We start from the raw sequence: 16,195 nt of genomic DNA on the forward strand, positions 1-16,195 counted from the left end.
TTGATTCAAAATGTGGAGAGAAAACCCGGAGGGCCCGGAGAAAAATCCACGCGACCACGGAGAGCGAGACACGCAAACTCGGAATATCACGGTCTGGATCGAAGCCACGACCTCCTGTATACCAGGCGAGATATTTAACCACTTGCCACCATGGCACCCTAATTAATTAATGTGCTATAATTGACACCGAAATCACAGGGAAAGGACTTCGATCTCATCAGATCTCAGAAGCCGACAACGAGTGGAGCCTGGATCGTGTCTGGACGGTGACCAGCCCGGCACAAGAGGCGGGGGCAGCAAATGGGCGCGCTGGCCGGGGTCGGAGGGCAGCAAAACAGAACGCGTCACCCACCAACAGCGTCAAGCCACATTGCACCGGTGTGATGAAGTATGGCCAAACACTTCACCGGTAGTGTAGTGGTTAGCGCGCTGCGCTACGAACCCGGCGACCCGGGTTTAATTCCCGCTCACGGCTAACACCAGTGACGATTATCTGAACCGGTCCTGGGCCTCCCCTAGGTCGACTCAGTCTCAAATGAGTACCTGGTGCAATGTGTAAACATCGCCACGAGGCAAACAAAGTCGGTCGTGCGTGATGCTGGCCACCCACCCCCTCGTGTGCCTTTCTGGCCTTCATAGGTGCTCGCTAAGAGCACTTGCCTCAACAGTCTGGTACGGCTATACGGGGGATCTTTGTCTTTCTTGTATTGCCTGCAGGATGGCCCATTCCACAATGCAATCATCGTCCGTCCCGGCCCACCGGAATATGTCTCCGAGCAAGCAGGACGTGTGTCATGGTGTTTCTTTATGGGTATGGGGCGTGCGGGTTGTGAGTGGTGGTGATGGTGTTTGGAGTGAGCGCTCTGTAATTACAGGATACGCTCTCCTCTAATCACACGGCAGTCCTGGCCTCCCAGGTAGGTGTCACACAGAAAGAAAGGAACGGGGGAAAGCGGTCGTGGGGGGTGTGGAGGCGTGCTGGGGATGACTGGCTCTCGGCTGCAGGCGACGAGCTGATGGGACTGTGAGCAGGCACGCGTCCAGGCAGCAGAGGCTCAATGTCCCTCGGCCCCATCTGCACCCTGCGCTTAAATGTACGACAAACTCTTCTTTTAATCATCCTGTTGGCTCTTTTAAAAGCGAAGGTCGATTTTTTTTTTTTTACAAATGTGACTTCGCGCAAAGTGTTACCGTGGAAAGTCAACACGAGAGTCGCTTGCGGAAGCCTCTGATGGTGATGATGATGAGGAGGAGGTAATCCGAGACGATTAACGAAAGCGAAAAAAAACCCCGGTTCACGATTCCTTGACGAGCAAGCGGCGGTGAATGCAAACCAGCGCGAGGCGGCAGAGTCCAAATAACGACGACTACGACGAAGGCGGCGCCACTCAGGGTGGTAACAACAATGATGGATGACGCCTCCGCCACGGTGTAATGGTTAGCACACCGGACTTGCAGTCCAGAGGTCTCAGATTCGGCGAAGCGAAGGCGGCGTTTCCCTTTGGCGCGGTGGGGAAAGAGCTTCACAGCTCGTCGGATTTCTCCGGTATAAATAGAAATTGTGATTCTGATTGACGGCGGGGGTCTCGTTTGGTGGGCACAAATGTTCGGCCGTTTGGTTGCTCGCGCATCTTCCGAGACGTCTGGCCAGCGTGGAAGAGTAGGCCAAATCATCTCGAGAGCAGCGGTTCTTCTGAACCCCTGGGGTGCGAGACGTGGCCAGACTCGTTAGGAGGTAAATCATCGAACACACAAAGTAAACGCGGCCACGTAAGTACCAACGACTTTGTTTGATCAAACCTCTGTGTTTATTAACATTATACATTTTGGTTACAGTTGAGCACCAATAGGGATGGAAGGCTGCAGTGAAGGTCCTGAGCCACCTCGAGTCGCAGAGCTTCCAGCAGCAGCAGCAGCAGCGAGAGCGAGCAGTTGCAGGCCCGCGCCTTCACCCTGTGATTAGAGTCCATGCAGACAAAGACACCGCGTGAGAGCGCGCGCTGTCTGCTTGGTGCTTTCGGTAAAGTCACGTAGAAGGGAAATAATAAAATAATAAAAATAAGACATAATACAATACGATTCTCACGACGTTTCGGCCACAACGCAAGCAGCCGTTCTCAAGAACATGTCTGCTGGAAAGACAGCGTCTGAATGAGGACGGCTGCTTGCGTTGTGACCGAGACGTCGTGAGAATTGTATTTTATTATGTAAAATTTTTATTATTTTATTATTTACCTTCTACGTGACTTTACCGAAAGAACCAAGAAGATGAATCCCTGCAGTCACGAAAGCTTTAAATCGAAATTTAGCGCGCGCTGTGTTTGTCAATCCACGGCTGGATGGAGTCCCTACCCGTGTCATGTTACTCGCATGGCACAAGCGCCGTGACGACGTCCCCGCCACTGAGGCCACAATCGCTCGCTAGAAGCTAAACTGAAACGTGTTTTTTGTTATTTCACCAGGTACGGACCCACTGAGCTACACGAAGTGGCTTGTCACGTGGATATTCACAGCAGCAGCCAAACACTCTGAGCGCGTGATGTTGATTCGAGATGCGAGAGGGGAAAACGGAAAGTCCCGGAGAAAAATCCACGCGACCACGGGGAGAGAGAGAGGGACGCAGACTCCAAATACACAGCAGCAGGCGTCAGGTGTGGATCGAACCCATGACCTCCTGCGTACCAGGAGAGGTAGTTAACATCTCCTCGCCACCGCGGGGCCTCTTAAGGGTCACAACGAAGCACACTCAGTCGGAGGCCCAAGTGAGTCCTCGTGATGTGGCCTCAAGGTCGTTTCCTCCCGACCCCCGCGGTATGGACAACCCCCCCCCCCAGGTAACCCCCCCCCCTGCCCCCCCTTGATGTCCTCAAAGCGCTGACGGCTTTCCACTCGAACATTGGAGACAAATTATAAATCTGTGCACACGACGATGATTTCATTTTAATCAACGCCGTCTCCTCATTTGCGTGGATAACGGATCACAGATAGATACATATCGACAGATCACCTCCATGTCCCCTCCACTCGCTCTGAGTAAATGTTGTCTTGGCTACTTTTTCCATCCTGTCGCTGGGATTGTGTTTTAATTGCTACTGCGGTGGCGACGGCGGCGGTGGCGAGAAAACAAAAGCACTCCGCTCGAATGTTTCTGCGCCAATTTGATCGTAAAGCAAAAAAAAACCTCGTTGCGGCCCTGTTGGACGTGAGTCACCTTATCCGTCGCCGGCACAACCCGCGATCATTCCCGAGGCTACGATGGAGAGTGGCCTCCCCCCTCCCCCAGACCCTCAGATGTGGCTCCATGTGGTTTTTCCATCCACACACACACATGTGGTGGTGGTGGTGTTTTCCCCTCCCTCTCTCCCTCTCTCTCCTAATGTTTTTCATGTACACAGTGCCCCGATACCTGGGGGTAGAATACTTGGCTTGAATTCCACAGTCATGCTTTTCATTTCCGCCATGCCCCGGTATCACATTGTGGTTGTTAAATCCCTTTGCAGAATTTGCTGGCGATGTTTTGGGCTCCAGAAACGAGTAACAACTTGCAGACAACCCGGGGCCTTATAGCTGAGAACATTCGTAACGTTTTAAGGGCCCCCCCCCCTCCTCCTCGTCCTCCTACACCGCTGGAGATGCTGTGAGCCCTCACAGGACGCAAAGCCATGATGTTCATATTTGGTGGTGGGAATGGGAGGGAGCCTGCCGTTCCCTGAGCCACGGTCGCTTTATTCCACGTGTGTCTTTTTGTGAGTCCACCGAGTCTACTTAAGCGTGAAGGTAACGAAAATTTAAATAAATAAATGCAAAATCACACATGTTGAATGAAAGGAGTAGCTTTTTCTTTTTTTGTGTTTCGAAAGAGTTATTACAATACAGCACGTTTATAAATGTGACATTAAGGGGGGGGGGTAGGAAGGGAACTCCTTTCACGTGAGTAATAATAGGATGTGCTGAATTTTAAATAAATCAGGAAATGGTAATTAGCAAGAGTTGGGTTTCCCTGTCGCCGCATCTGAACATTAATATCGAGGTAATTGCCGCTCACACAAAGCCAGCATTGTGAGAGAGAGAGAGCGAAGTGGCGTTGATGTTTAACTTTGCTCCTCACGATCTGCTCCACGCTTTCATGCGGACACCTTCTACGATCGCCCACAAATGTCGCGTTTCTACCCCACGCACGCTCCGTGGACGTTTGCTTGTGATTAAGCCAAAGATCCCCCGTATAGCCTTAACAGGCTATTGGGGCAAGTGCGTTTAGTGAGCACCTATGAAGGTCGACACGGCACACGAGGGGGTGTGTGGCCAACACTACGCCCGGCCGCTTTTGTCTTCCTAGCGGCTATTTTTACACCCCTACACCGGGTAACCATTTGAGGTTGAGTCGACCTAGGGGAGGCCCATGAGCAGGAATCGAACTCGAGTGGCCGGGTTCGTAGCGCAGCGTAGCGCTAACCACTACATTACCGCTGCCCACATTAAGTGCCATTAAGTGGGCACAATGACAAAGACAAAAATCCCCCGTACAGCCTTAACAGACTGTTTGGGCAAGTGCTGTTAGCGAGCACCTATGAAGGGCGGCACGGCACACGAGGGAGGGGGTGGCCAGCACCACACCTCCACATTTAGAATCAACATCACCACGCGTTTAGAGTGTTTGGCTGCTGCTGCTGCTATACAGTTCCACACGACGACGATGATGATGATGATCAGCCACTTGGTTGAGATGTTATTGGAGATGGCCAGGTCTATTTCTGAAGAAGAGCGACAGATCTCAGTGGGGCCTTATCTGGTGACGTAAAACATTGCTTCAATTGAGCTCCTTCGTCTCCCGAGCGGACACGTTCACACTCCGCACCAAGGAGTTCATTTTGTTTACAGGCGCCGGAGTAGTTGGGAGATTATAGTTGTTGTTATTTTGTTGTTGTTGCGTCGATCAAGCAACCAAATCGACGAATCCCCACGAACCTAGCGGCCGTCGTTGTGGCCACACGGAGCGACACGGACGCCGTGACGTCTCGCCGCCGCCACTGAGAGAGAGTAGAGAGTTGTTGCTGCTTCCAGGGCGCTGTTCGTGGCCTTCACAGACGCGCTGGGCACGCGTGCCAGCCACCACGACGTGTGAGTTCACGCACTTGTATTTCACTTGCCCTGTTGTCGGTTCATATTCTTTCACATCGTTGACGCTTTGATATCTTGGGACCTACGAAGCCGGTACGAGCTGATATATCGTGTAGGCACAGACCCGTCCCGTCGTCGTCCCACGGGACAATTCCAGATTGCATTTTAAGAACCGGTCCGGTTCCCGCTGATCCTGGGCCTCGTCGTGTTTTTTAAAACTAAAATGTGTACTGCGCTATTTAAAATATATTCGAATTATCCAGACAACAATGAACCATTTGTATTGAGTGGGTTGAGATCTTAGAATGAATGTGTACGTATACAAATACTTTTTTTTACAAGATTAATATTTAAAAACGAGCTCAAACACAAGTTTGTCAATGCACACACTTTCATTTTTTTTATTTTGACCGCAGAATTAATCAAATGGTGATGTGCTAAATAAAAGTAGGTCACTTGCGTAAATACAATTAAAAATTTCTAAAGGAAACCAGCAACTTAAATTCAGCACATCAACATTTGATTCATTCTGGGGTCAAAAGAATATGCCTTTTCTTCTTTCGAGCGCTAAGGGAAATGTTTGGCCATTGACAAACTTATTTTTTTACCTTTTTATTTTGGGTTCCCCCCCTCCCCTTGCCCACGCGGCCCACCGCAGGCAGCGTTTGCCACGCGAATTGCCCCTCGGCGATGCGGTCACTGCGGCCTCGTGACACGGAGCCGCCTGCAGACGAGTGGACGCTGAGCGCCAGTGCCGACTAAGCAGAATTAACACATCAAACACGTTGTCCTCCTGCTGCGGAGGGAGCTGGTAGGAACGTCGGGTTGCTCGGTCAATGGCCAGGGTCAACGGCGGCGTGGTGTATTCCGCAAATATGGCCGACTGAGGGCGGGCACAAGCCGGAGTGAGTAGGTTAAACGTTGAGTTTTATAAGGGCACCACGGGGTGACCAGCCCCTTCCCACCCAGCCCCACCCCTCCCACCCCCCACCCAGCCCCACCCTCCCCACCCAGCCCCTCCCCACCCAGCCCTTCCCTCCCCACCCAGCCCCTCCCCACCCAGCCCCTCCCTCCCCTCCCCATCCAGCCCCTCCCTCCCCACCCAGCCCCTCCCCACCCTCCCCTCTCTAACCAGCCCTACCCCTCCCATTTTTTGATGCACGACGGACGGACACAATAATCCCCTGTGGGCCGGTGTAACCAGGAGGTTCCTGCCAGTGTAAACACGGCGCGTGGCCCGTACAGAATTACACCTCCAGTGCCGCTGCTGCTCGCCGTCTGTTGTGTTCAGCCTGCGTAGAAGTGGGGTGTTTTCTGTTAATGTCACCATGATATAACGTTACTTTTCGCATCAGTCATACTTTTAATTGCTTAGTAAGGGTATTTTATAATGTACCATTAATGCAGGTAACTCATAATTCATGTAGTAGTAGTACTAATGCAGTAATATGGAAATTGGAAAAATGGCTTGGTGAAATTTAAGCATAATTACTAACACTCTGCAAGTAGACTCATACGTACAGTAACACCCGGTTTACGGCTCCCACTTTTAAGTCTTTTCGCAAATATGTACTGTAGTGACTTTATGGTCAGCACGTGTCTACTGTATGTATGTTGAACTTCTTTCGCACCGTGCGTAGCTAATCGTAGGTGCGGGGGAAGGACAACAGCATCGCTACCCGACGATCAGCGTCGCCTGAACCCCCCAAAACAGATAAAGGCGCATCCCTGCAGTTGCTTGCTCACTCCACTGCTGGTGGAAGGTCCTGGGCCAGAGGAATGTCTCCCGTGGGTATTTGGCCTACTCTTCCACTCTGGCCAGACATTTTGGTACAGGTGGGAGTACCCACGCTTTACCCCACCGCACACGTGACTTTGCTTGTCGAGGCGGGGGGGGGGGGATATGTATTTACACTGGAGGAATCCGATGAGTTATAAAGCTCTTTTTCACAGATGTCCGGGAGTTTTCGAAGATATCCAGAGTGGAGAGCAGGTCCAGCGTTGCTCGCCATTCAACGCTACGCCACTGCGGAAGCATCCACGCTTTGTGAGTTTCAATCTCATCATAAGATAATCACGCTACCCCTACAGTATTTATATACACTATTACCCATTCACAGAATATGCAACAATCACTGTATTCTTCTGCTTGGTGCGGTCTGTGCAATGGGGGCTCACTCGTTACACCTGTTGGGGGGTTTTCTGCGCTAAAGAGATCGCTCTTGGCTCCAACATCCACGGATCACCTGCCAGCCCTGAAACCAAGCAGGCAGCTTTTGGCACACTCACTAACAAAGACAAAGATCCCCCATATAACCTGTAACATACTGTTGGGGCAAGTGCTGTTAGTGGCGATGTTTACACACCGCACCATGGTGCTAATTTGAGTCTGAGTCGACCGAGGGGAGGCCCAGGTCCAGTTCAGACAATCGTCACCAGTGTTGGCCGTGAGCGGGAATCGAACTCGGGTCGCCGGGCTCATAGCGCAGCGTGGCGCTGACCGCTGCACCACCGCTCGCCAGCACCACACGCGCACCAGAGCTTTAAAGTCTCAAACGGGGCCGTTTGACGGCTCGTAGCGCGACTTTGTAGAAGGGCTTGGACCCCCCCTCTCCTCCGGCTCGCAACCTCGCGTGGCAGGCAGGCAGGGAGCACGCGGCGGAGACGGAGACGGGGTGTGGGGGCTACGTGGACCCCGACTCACGTGCCCATGGAGGCGGCGATGGCCCCGAGCGCCCAGCGCTGCGAACCTGGAGGCCAGAGTTCAATTCCCGCTCACGGCCACCAAACACCGGTGACGCTTAGATGAGTACCCGGTGCGGTGTGTAAACATAGCCACTGGGGAGACAAAGGCGGCCGGGCGTAGTTGCTGGCCCACCCACCACCTCGTGTGCCCTGTCGGCCTGCATCGGTGCCACTCGCAGACAGCACTTGCCCCTACAGTCTGTCAAGCCGACACGGGGGGTCGTTGTATCTTTGGTGGTATGTGCTCGGTGCGTCTCACGCTCTGTGAACCCTTACCAGAAATTGGGCTAAGACATGACCTTCGGGCTCATCCTATTAAAAGCAGGGCATGGCTGCGTTTCCGAAATGTCTCAACATTGGTTGTGCGGCACAGGCTGGAGAAATAGCAGCAACACACTTAACGGGCACCAGGAACATAGAATAATTATACATCTCTAAGATTTATGTTTCCTCGTGGCCAATTAGTAGACACCGTATCTGCAAACAGGCGCGCGCCGTGTTGATGCTGAGGGCCATGGCACGATGCAAATTCGCCGGGTTTATTGCAAGCTGCGAGGGGAGAGATATCCATAAATTAAGCAGTATTCATCTGGGTTTAGCCAGCCGCATGCAAAGCAGGCGAGAGACACCTATAACTCTAAAGCTTCGCGGGGGTTGAAATCCATCAAAGGGTTTAACATTTTTTTTTCAAGAATCAGGGTAGATAAATAAATAATGAGTACATGACAAGCCCAAGCTCAATGTTCGTCAATAATGAAAGGCCCCACCGGTGGCGGTTGAGATGAAGCGACTCCGACACCGATAATGATCGCGTCGCTGAGTCAAGGTTAGCAATCGGCGTGCGCAGCCCTTGCCAGGCCGCGAGCATTTCTCAAGGAGCCTTCATCAGCAGCAGCAGCAGCAGCACAAGCAGCAGCAGCAGCAGCGCCTCCTGCTCCTGCTGCTGCTGCTCGCAGGAGGAGCCTGGCTGCCAATCTCTCCTCTTAATCCGCTCCCGCCCCACGCGCCATCATCCCTCGTCTTCCTCCTCCCCACCACCACCACCACGACGCCGCATTCCGAGGCTCGGGATTGATTCTCCACATTCCGAGATGCTTCAGCGCCGCGCCTGGGGACCACACACACACACACAGAAGAGCACGCGTGTGTGTGTGTGTCTCTGTGTGTGTGTCTCTCTCTGTGTGTGTCTGTGTGTGTGTGTCTCTCTGTGTGTGTCTCTCTGTATGTGTGTCTCTGTGTGTGTCTCTGTGTGTATGTGTGTCTTTGTGTGTGTGTCTCTGTGTGTGTGTGTCTCTGTGTGTGTGTGTCTCTCTGTGTGTGTGTGTCTCTGTGAGGGGGGGAGCGGTAGTGTAGCGGTTAGCGCGCTGCGCTATGAACCCGGCGACCCAAGTTCAATTCCTGTTCACGGTCACCAACACCAGTGACGATTATCTGAACCGGTCCTGGGCCTCACCTAGATCCACTCAGCCTTAAATGAGTACCTGTTGAGGTGTGTAGTAAACATCGCCACTAGGGAGACAAAGGCGCCCGGGCGTGATGCTGGCCGGCCTTCGTATGTGCTCGTTAACAACACTTGCCCCAACAGTGTAAAGGATGTATGGGGTGATCTTTGTATTTTGTGTGCGTGCACAGTTGTGTATCATTTGAATTATTTATTAATGTAAAACTAAAATATATATTTTCACAAGGAAGCACAAACTGCGATACGATATGGTGTTCCTGGCATTTGATGAACATGCGTTATTACATCACTTAGCCGGTTCATTAAGGGGCAATGTTTCAATCATCAGTGGCCGGGTGATTATTTCTCTGTTGGGAATGACCTGGGCTTAGATATTTGCTGTGAGGTACAAAATCAAGGGTGTCCGGTGATATCTCACATGGGGCAAGTCGATGATCTCAGCCCAATCACCAATGCCTGCACACACACACCAGCAAAAATCCCATCACATGAATCTTGATTCTGAACTTAAATTGGCTGAATTCCAGCTCTGACAAATTAAAATATCATCAGTTGGGACTCCTATGAGAGGACCATTACGATCATAGGCACAGCAGGTTGTGGAAATACTGAACCCGAGGTCACTTAAAGGGATTTCAGGGAGGAGCTCTGTGATATCCGCTTCCGCGGTCCATTCTTTACCAGCGTCCCGCCGCGTTGCGAGAGGTCCGGAATGGGCGCTGCGACTCGTGATGCCAGAAGCAGCACGAGCGGGTGGTGGTATCATTGATACTCTTAGTTCTTTCGGTAAAGTCACGTAGGTAAAAAATTTAGTTAAAATTAATTTTAATTTCATTTTTACCTACGTGAAAATGAAATTAAAATTAATTTTAATTTCATTTTTTACCTACGTGACTTTACCGAAAGAACTAAGAGTATGAATCCTTGCAGTCACGAAAGCTTCAAATCTTGAAGGTATCATTGATGTTGTCGGAGGGGTGGTAGAAAGTGCGATGCCATGAATCGACGTCCCAAACGTGAGAATCACCCACGGTTTAAACGTTGCTCCAGTATAATTGCAACCAGGTCTTTCTAGGCGAGAACGATGATGAATCTGAACGGGCTCTCGTCTGGTTCAATGGAGGCTCCAATGAACCGCGGTGCTGCGTAATTGGACATTGTCACAGCAAAACAATGTGACCCAAAACAACTTCTATTAAGAATGTAATTGGACATTGTCACAATATACTTTGAAGCTTCGCTCCACAATTCATGGGACGCACCTGTCCGCGTGCACGAGGGGGGCAGGTGCAGGACGTAAATTGCACAATGGGCGCGAATCTTTTTACAGAGGGGTTCGGATCCCAGAATCCTGGGAGACCAGACTGATGCACACGCACGCACGCACGCGCAGGCACGATGAACGCAGATTATAATTCACTGCGGTTTAAGACGTTTGCGTATCGATTCTTTCATCACAGCTCAATATCATAACGCTGTTTTTTTGCTTTGATCAGCCTGCGGCTCATAGACGCAGCTGTAACGGTCCTAATTTGCAAAAGTCCTAAAACAAACAGCGGGGCACCACGGTGGTGAGATGTTAACTACTTCGCCTGGTATACAGGAGGTCGTGGGTTCGATCCCGACCCTGACGATGTCCGTCTATTCAGAGTTTGCATTCTCTCCCCGTGGTCGAGTGGATTTCTCTCCCTCCACATTTAGAATCCACATATCTCGCTGCTATGAATATCCACGCGACGACGATACGCCACTTAGTTGAGCTATCATTTGTGATGGCCAGGTCGTTTCTGAACATGAGCTATATTGCTCAGTGAGCCTTACCTGGTAAAATAAAAAAAGCTAGTTTATTTTAATTTTAATTCATTATTGTTTGCATTTCACGGCACGTACGCACAGCGAGTGATCTTCATAGAGGAGTAGTGGCACGGTGGTTAGCGCGCCGAGCTCCGAACATCAGTAGCGAGTGAACTGGTCCTGGGCTCTCTCGGCCAATCTGAGCAACTTGGTGAAGTATGGTCAAACAGCCCCCAAGACGGGCACAACATGGAAATGCCTTCATCCACGAGTCACTCGCACTGTGCGAATGTTATGTAATCTGTAACTGTCATTTTATATTTGTATACAATTCAATCTTGTATTTACAATAACCCCGTGGCTATTGTTTTATTTGTTGCGTGTTAATTAATGAATTGATACAATACCATTCTGATTTATATACCATCTAAATGCAACTGCATGTGATACTATCGGTCTCTGTGTGGGTCTATGGGACTCTACGTGAGTCTATGAGTCTATGCGTGAGTACAGTGTATGGACTTGTGTGTGATAATATGGGTCTCTGTGTGAGCATATGGGACTCTACGTGAGTCTATGAGTATGTGTGTTCGTACAAGGAAAATTCTGCGTGATAGGATGAGGCTCTTTTTTCACAGATGTTCATTACTCACAGATGTCCCCGTTATAAGCCGGGGACATCTCTGTGTGTGTGTACAGGTCCGTATGTGGGTCTGTGGGTCTTCACGTGAGTCGAGTTGTCTCTGTGTCAGTAGCTGTGTTTCTTGAGTGAGTCTATACAATGCACTGTGGATTTATAGAGCGTTCACATGCATCTCAAGACGTCTACGTGCATCGCAAGACGCCGTAGAGAACTGGGGGCACATTTATTTTATAGCGCGAGAAAGAGGCAGCCCGTGACAGGCAGAGGAGAATAATCGGGGATGGGATGGGCGCATGGAGCCAACAGCACGCACGGCTGGGTACAGAGACAAAGGTGCCCCGTGTAGCCTGTAACAGGCTGTAGGGGCAAGTGATGTTAGCGAGTAGCACCTGTGGAGGCCGGCACGGCACACGAAGCGGGTGGGTGGCCAGCACCACGCCCGGCCGCCTTTGTCTCTCCCAAGTGGCGATGTTGACTACACACCGCACCAGGTACTCATTTGAGTCTGAGTCGACCTAGCGTGGGCCCAGGACCGGTGCAGATGATCGTATCACTGCAGGTGTTGGCCGTGAGCGGGAATCGAGCCCGGGTCGCCGGGTTCTAACCGCTGCATTGTAGCATCAGCCACGCCAGCAACATTCAGGTCACCGCCACCCACCCACACACCACGCGACACAGATGAGTGAACCCTGGGTGGGTGTCACGCTCTGTGGAGTCGTAAGTGATTTAGGGGAGCGGTGGTGCAGCGGTTAGCGCCACGTTGCGCTACGAACCCCGCCACACCAGGGTTCGATTCCCGCTCACGGCCAAGACCGGTGACGATTATCTGAACCGGTCCTGGGCCTCACCTAGGTCGACTCAGCCTCAAATGAGTACCTGGTTCGATGTGTAAAAATGGCTCGCTAGAGAGACAAAGGCGTTCGGGCGTAGTTGTTGTTCACCCACCCACTCGTGTGCCGTGCCGGCCTTCGTAGGTGCTCGCTATAACAGCACTTGCCCCGGCAGTTTGTTACAGGCTACACGGGGGATCTTTGTCTTTGTTTGTCGTAAGTGATATACCTGTACACCCGAGGTGTGCCCCCCTCTCCGTCGTCACCAGGTGTAATAGTCGCACGCGTGCGCAGCTCAACGTGGCGTCCAATGTGCTCGCCCCCGACTCTTTATTGACGCCGTTACTCTCTTATTCTTCTTTGGTTTTTTCGGTAAAGTCACGTATAAAAATAAAATAATAAATTAAATAATAGCATACGACGTTTCGATTGCAACACAAGCAATCATCATCAGGTATAATGAAATAGCGACATAGAATATAACCAGAAAACTATAGACAGACATATAAGCAGACAGATATCACCAAGATACATAGAGAGAGCAACACAGGTCCAGAGAGAGGTGATCGTCTCTGTGGGGTGGCCTTAAATAGACAGAGGGGGGCGGAGGCAGAGAGAGGGAGGGGGTAGGGAAAACATTTACATGTCAATGAGTACGAAGGGAGGGGAGTAAGGTAAGCAGGCTTAGAGGGAGACAGAACACACTAAATTAAATAACCTAGCAAAGTATCGAAATGTTATGTAAAACGACACAGAGAGTCGGTCTTCTTCATAAATGTGCGAAATCTGTCGCCTGCAACCACCGCAGATCTGCATTCCCCACACCAGTGGAGCTTTGTACTTTAGCCAGACTCCTCAATTCACATGCAAACTGCCTGCCCATTGATATTTAAATCCGGCTGATGTACTTTGGCAACTTCTTTAAACGCTGGTTCCTATCGCAGGCCCCGCCCGCGACGTCGCCGTCTCTTTCCCGACCCACGGGGAACACGAGACACATTCCGCCGATTCATAATAATGATCCGTGGAGATTCAAGCAACAATCCCAGCCCCCGCGTTCACATAAAATGACGATAACAATACAAAAGATATCCGTGTTTGATAGACTTTATCTCTGAAAAATGAACACGCAGTGAAACACATATTTGATTCATTCAGTTCTTATTTACTCTATAATTGGCAAATACAAATATTGAATGTTCGCCCTGAATGCGGTTATGGATATATTATTGTCCAGCGATATGAGATGCAATTCAACATTTCAAACATAATTATTATTACTTCAATAATATGTACAACTTTTCTATATTTTCCTGAACTTGTAATCGTATACTTCCTATTATTGCTGTTGGACTCTGTACACTTCAAACTGTAAAACGTTTTAATAGGAAGCTCTGTAGGGCGACACCAAAGCATTCCACTATCACACATCTACAAAACAAACACACTTAATAATAATAGCAATTATGTTGTAAAATTACATTCACACTGAAAGTTTCGTGATTGTAAGAGAGTTTAAATGATGGCAGAGATGGAGCAGAGGAGTGAATCATCGCTGTGATGTCTCCTTCGTATTTGTGGATCGGACTTTGACTCGTTGCACGGTCTCTGTTCTGGATGGCCACGGTCGCACGCTTCTACTGGAGGGTTTTAAATTTCCCATTCGTGCATCATCAGATATTCGCATTTATTGCCATGGTTTGTGCAGTGGGTGCAATTTAGGGTGGACCGTGAGCTTCGGGGCAGCTTCTACGTTGAATGCTTTCGATTCAAATTGCGTGCAAAATCTTGTTTGTTGGATTGTCCAACCGTAATAACAACAGGTCAGAGAAATAAAGTAAAAAAAGAAGTGCTAAATCATATTTGAAGGTTTTCTACCCCTCTCCGCTTGTTGACAGACACGTTTTCAACTCCCAACTACCTCGCCTGGTGTACAGGTCGTGGGTTTGATCCCGACCCCTACGCCTGCTGTATATTTAGAGTTTGCGTGTTCTCCCCGTGGTCACGTGGACTTTTCTCTGGATCCTCTGGACTTTCCCTCCACATTTAGAATCAACATGAGACTGTATATTTCCACGCCATACAAGCCACTTCGTTGACCGATTATTTGTGATTGCCAAGTCGCTTCTGAAAAAGAGCTGGAGAGCTCAGTGGGCCTTACCTCATAAAATAAATAAATAACTAGCTTAGTTTAGAATCTTTCTTCTCCCATTCTCGTTAGACTTTCAGGATGACAAGCTGTAAAACTTTTAACTTGTCAGCAATATGTAACACTTATGCTCGTCCTCCAGATGGCTTGCCTCTTCAACACGTTTTGTTTTGTATTTATTTTGTGTTTTATTACTAAATCACGTTGGTGTAACATGCGCCATTTTTTTACTCGATAACCAGTCGACCGTCTCTCTGTGGGTACGTCTCCCAATTAATGTTTTGCTTTCGCTTTCTAATTCGCAGGTGGGTGGCTCCGCTGATTATCTGCTGCTCTGTTGCTTTGAAAATGTCAGTTTTAACGTGACACTTAACAGTTTTAACATTCATATATAATTATCGCTCATTTGCAGACTTTCACAAGCGACTGAATAACATGAACATTTTCGTTGCTTGTTGCAGATTTATTTAATTGCCAATTAACTTTTTTCTACGCAAACTAAAATCTTAATTACTGGCACACGGTGACATTCTGGAGCGAGCATCATCACACACGGCTGTAGTCTGAGAATTGGTGACGTACGGTGCGAAAGAAGTTCAACATACGTACATATATACCTTGCCGTACGTGCCAACGTTCAGGCCTTCACGTTCCTTATTACGGGCAGTGCCCCCACTTACGAACAGGTTCTGTTCCCGAGACCTGAATCTGACTTACGAACCGTTCGTCGAATGGTTCGTAGGTCGGAACACAGTAATGTACTCTGTTTAAATGCACATACGGTCAGTGTGATGAAATGTGAAACGGTTAAGGAAGCATTGTTATACTCATAAATAAGAAGAAATATTGTACAGTTGTACATTTGTACATTTGCCGAACTAAATAGGTCCGCAAGTGCGCGTTTGTAAGTGCAGATGTCCGCAAGTCGGCCGTTTGTAAGTCGGGGACTGCTTGTACTCCACACAAGCTGGTGCTTTCCAAGATGGCCGTCCGTCGTGGGAATTGAACGATCAATCTCAGGACGCAACTGTGACCCAGACTTACTTATTATTACGCGCCACATTATAACGAACCTATTTCACGGTTCATTATTTGTTTAATAAGCAGCGTTCGATAACATTTCTGCAATACGGTAAAACGCCCCGTTCCTCGGACGCGTTCACGGGATGTACCGCGGTTTCTTTTGGTGTTTGGCACGACGCTTCACTGCACATTGCCGGGAGCTGCCGCAGGAGCCGACGCCGAGTTTGGCCTGCGGGCAAAACGTCGGGGCCTTCTGAACGCCGCCACACACGTGATTCGGCCCATGCCGCGGAGCGGTGCAGCTGCGAAAATCCATCCCAGCGGTGACACATGCGCTCGCTCGCGCGTGTACCAAGCGAACGGACTAACGTGCGCGCATGTAAGCCTTCATTGTTGTCATTCTGGTGCCGTGGTTTTGGCGCAGTAGTTTG

Source organism: Lethenteron reissneri, chromosome 44, assembly GCF_015708825.2.
Source record: "Lethenteron reissneri isolate LAM-NWPU_2019-01 chromosome 44, ASM1570882v1, whole genome shotgun sequence".
Classification (NCBI taxonomy): domain Eukaryota; kingdom Metazoa; phylum Chordata; class Hyperoartia; order Petromyzontiformes; family Petromyzontidae; genus Lethenteron; species Lethenteron reissneri.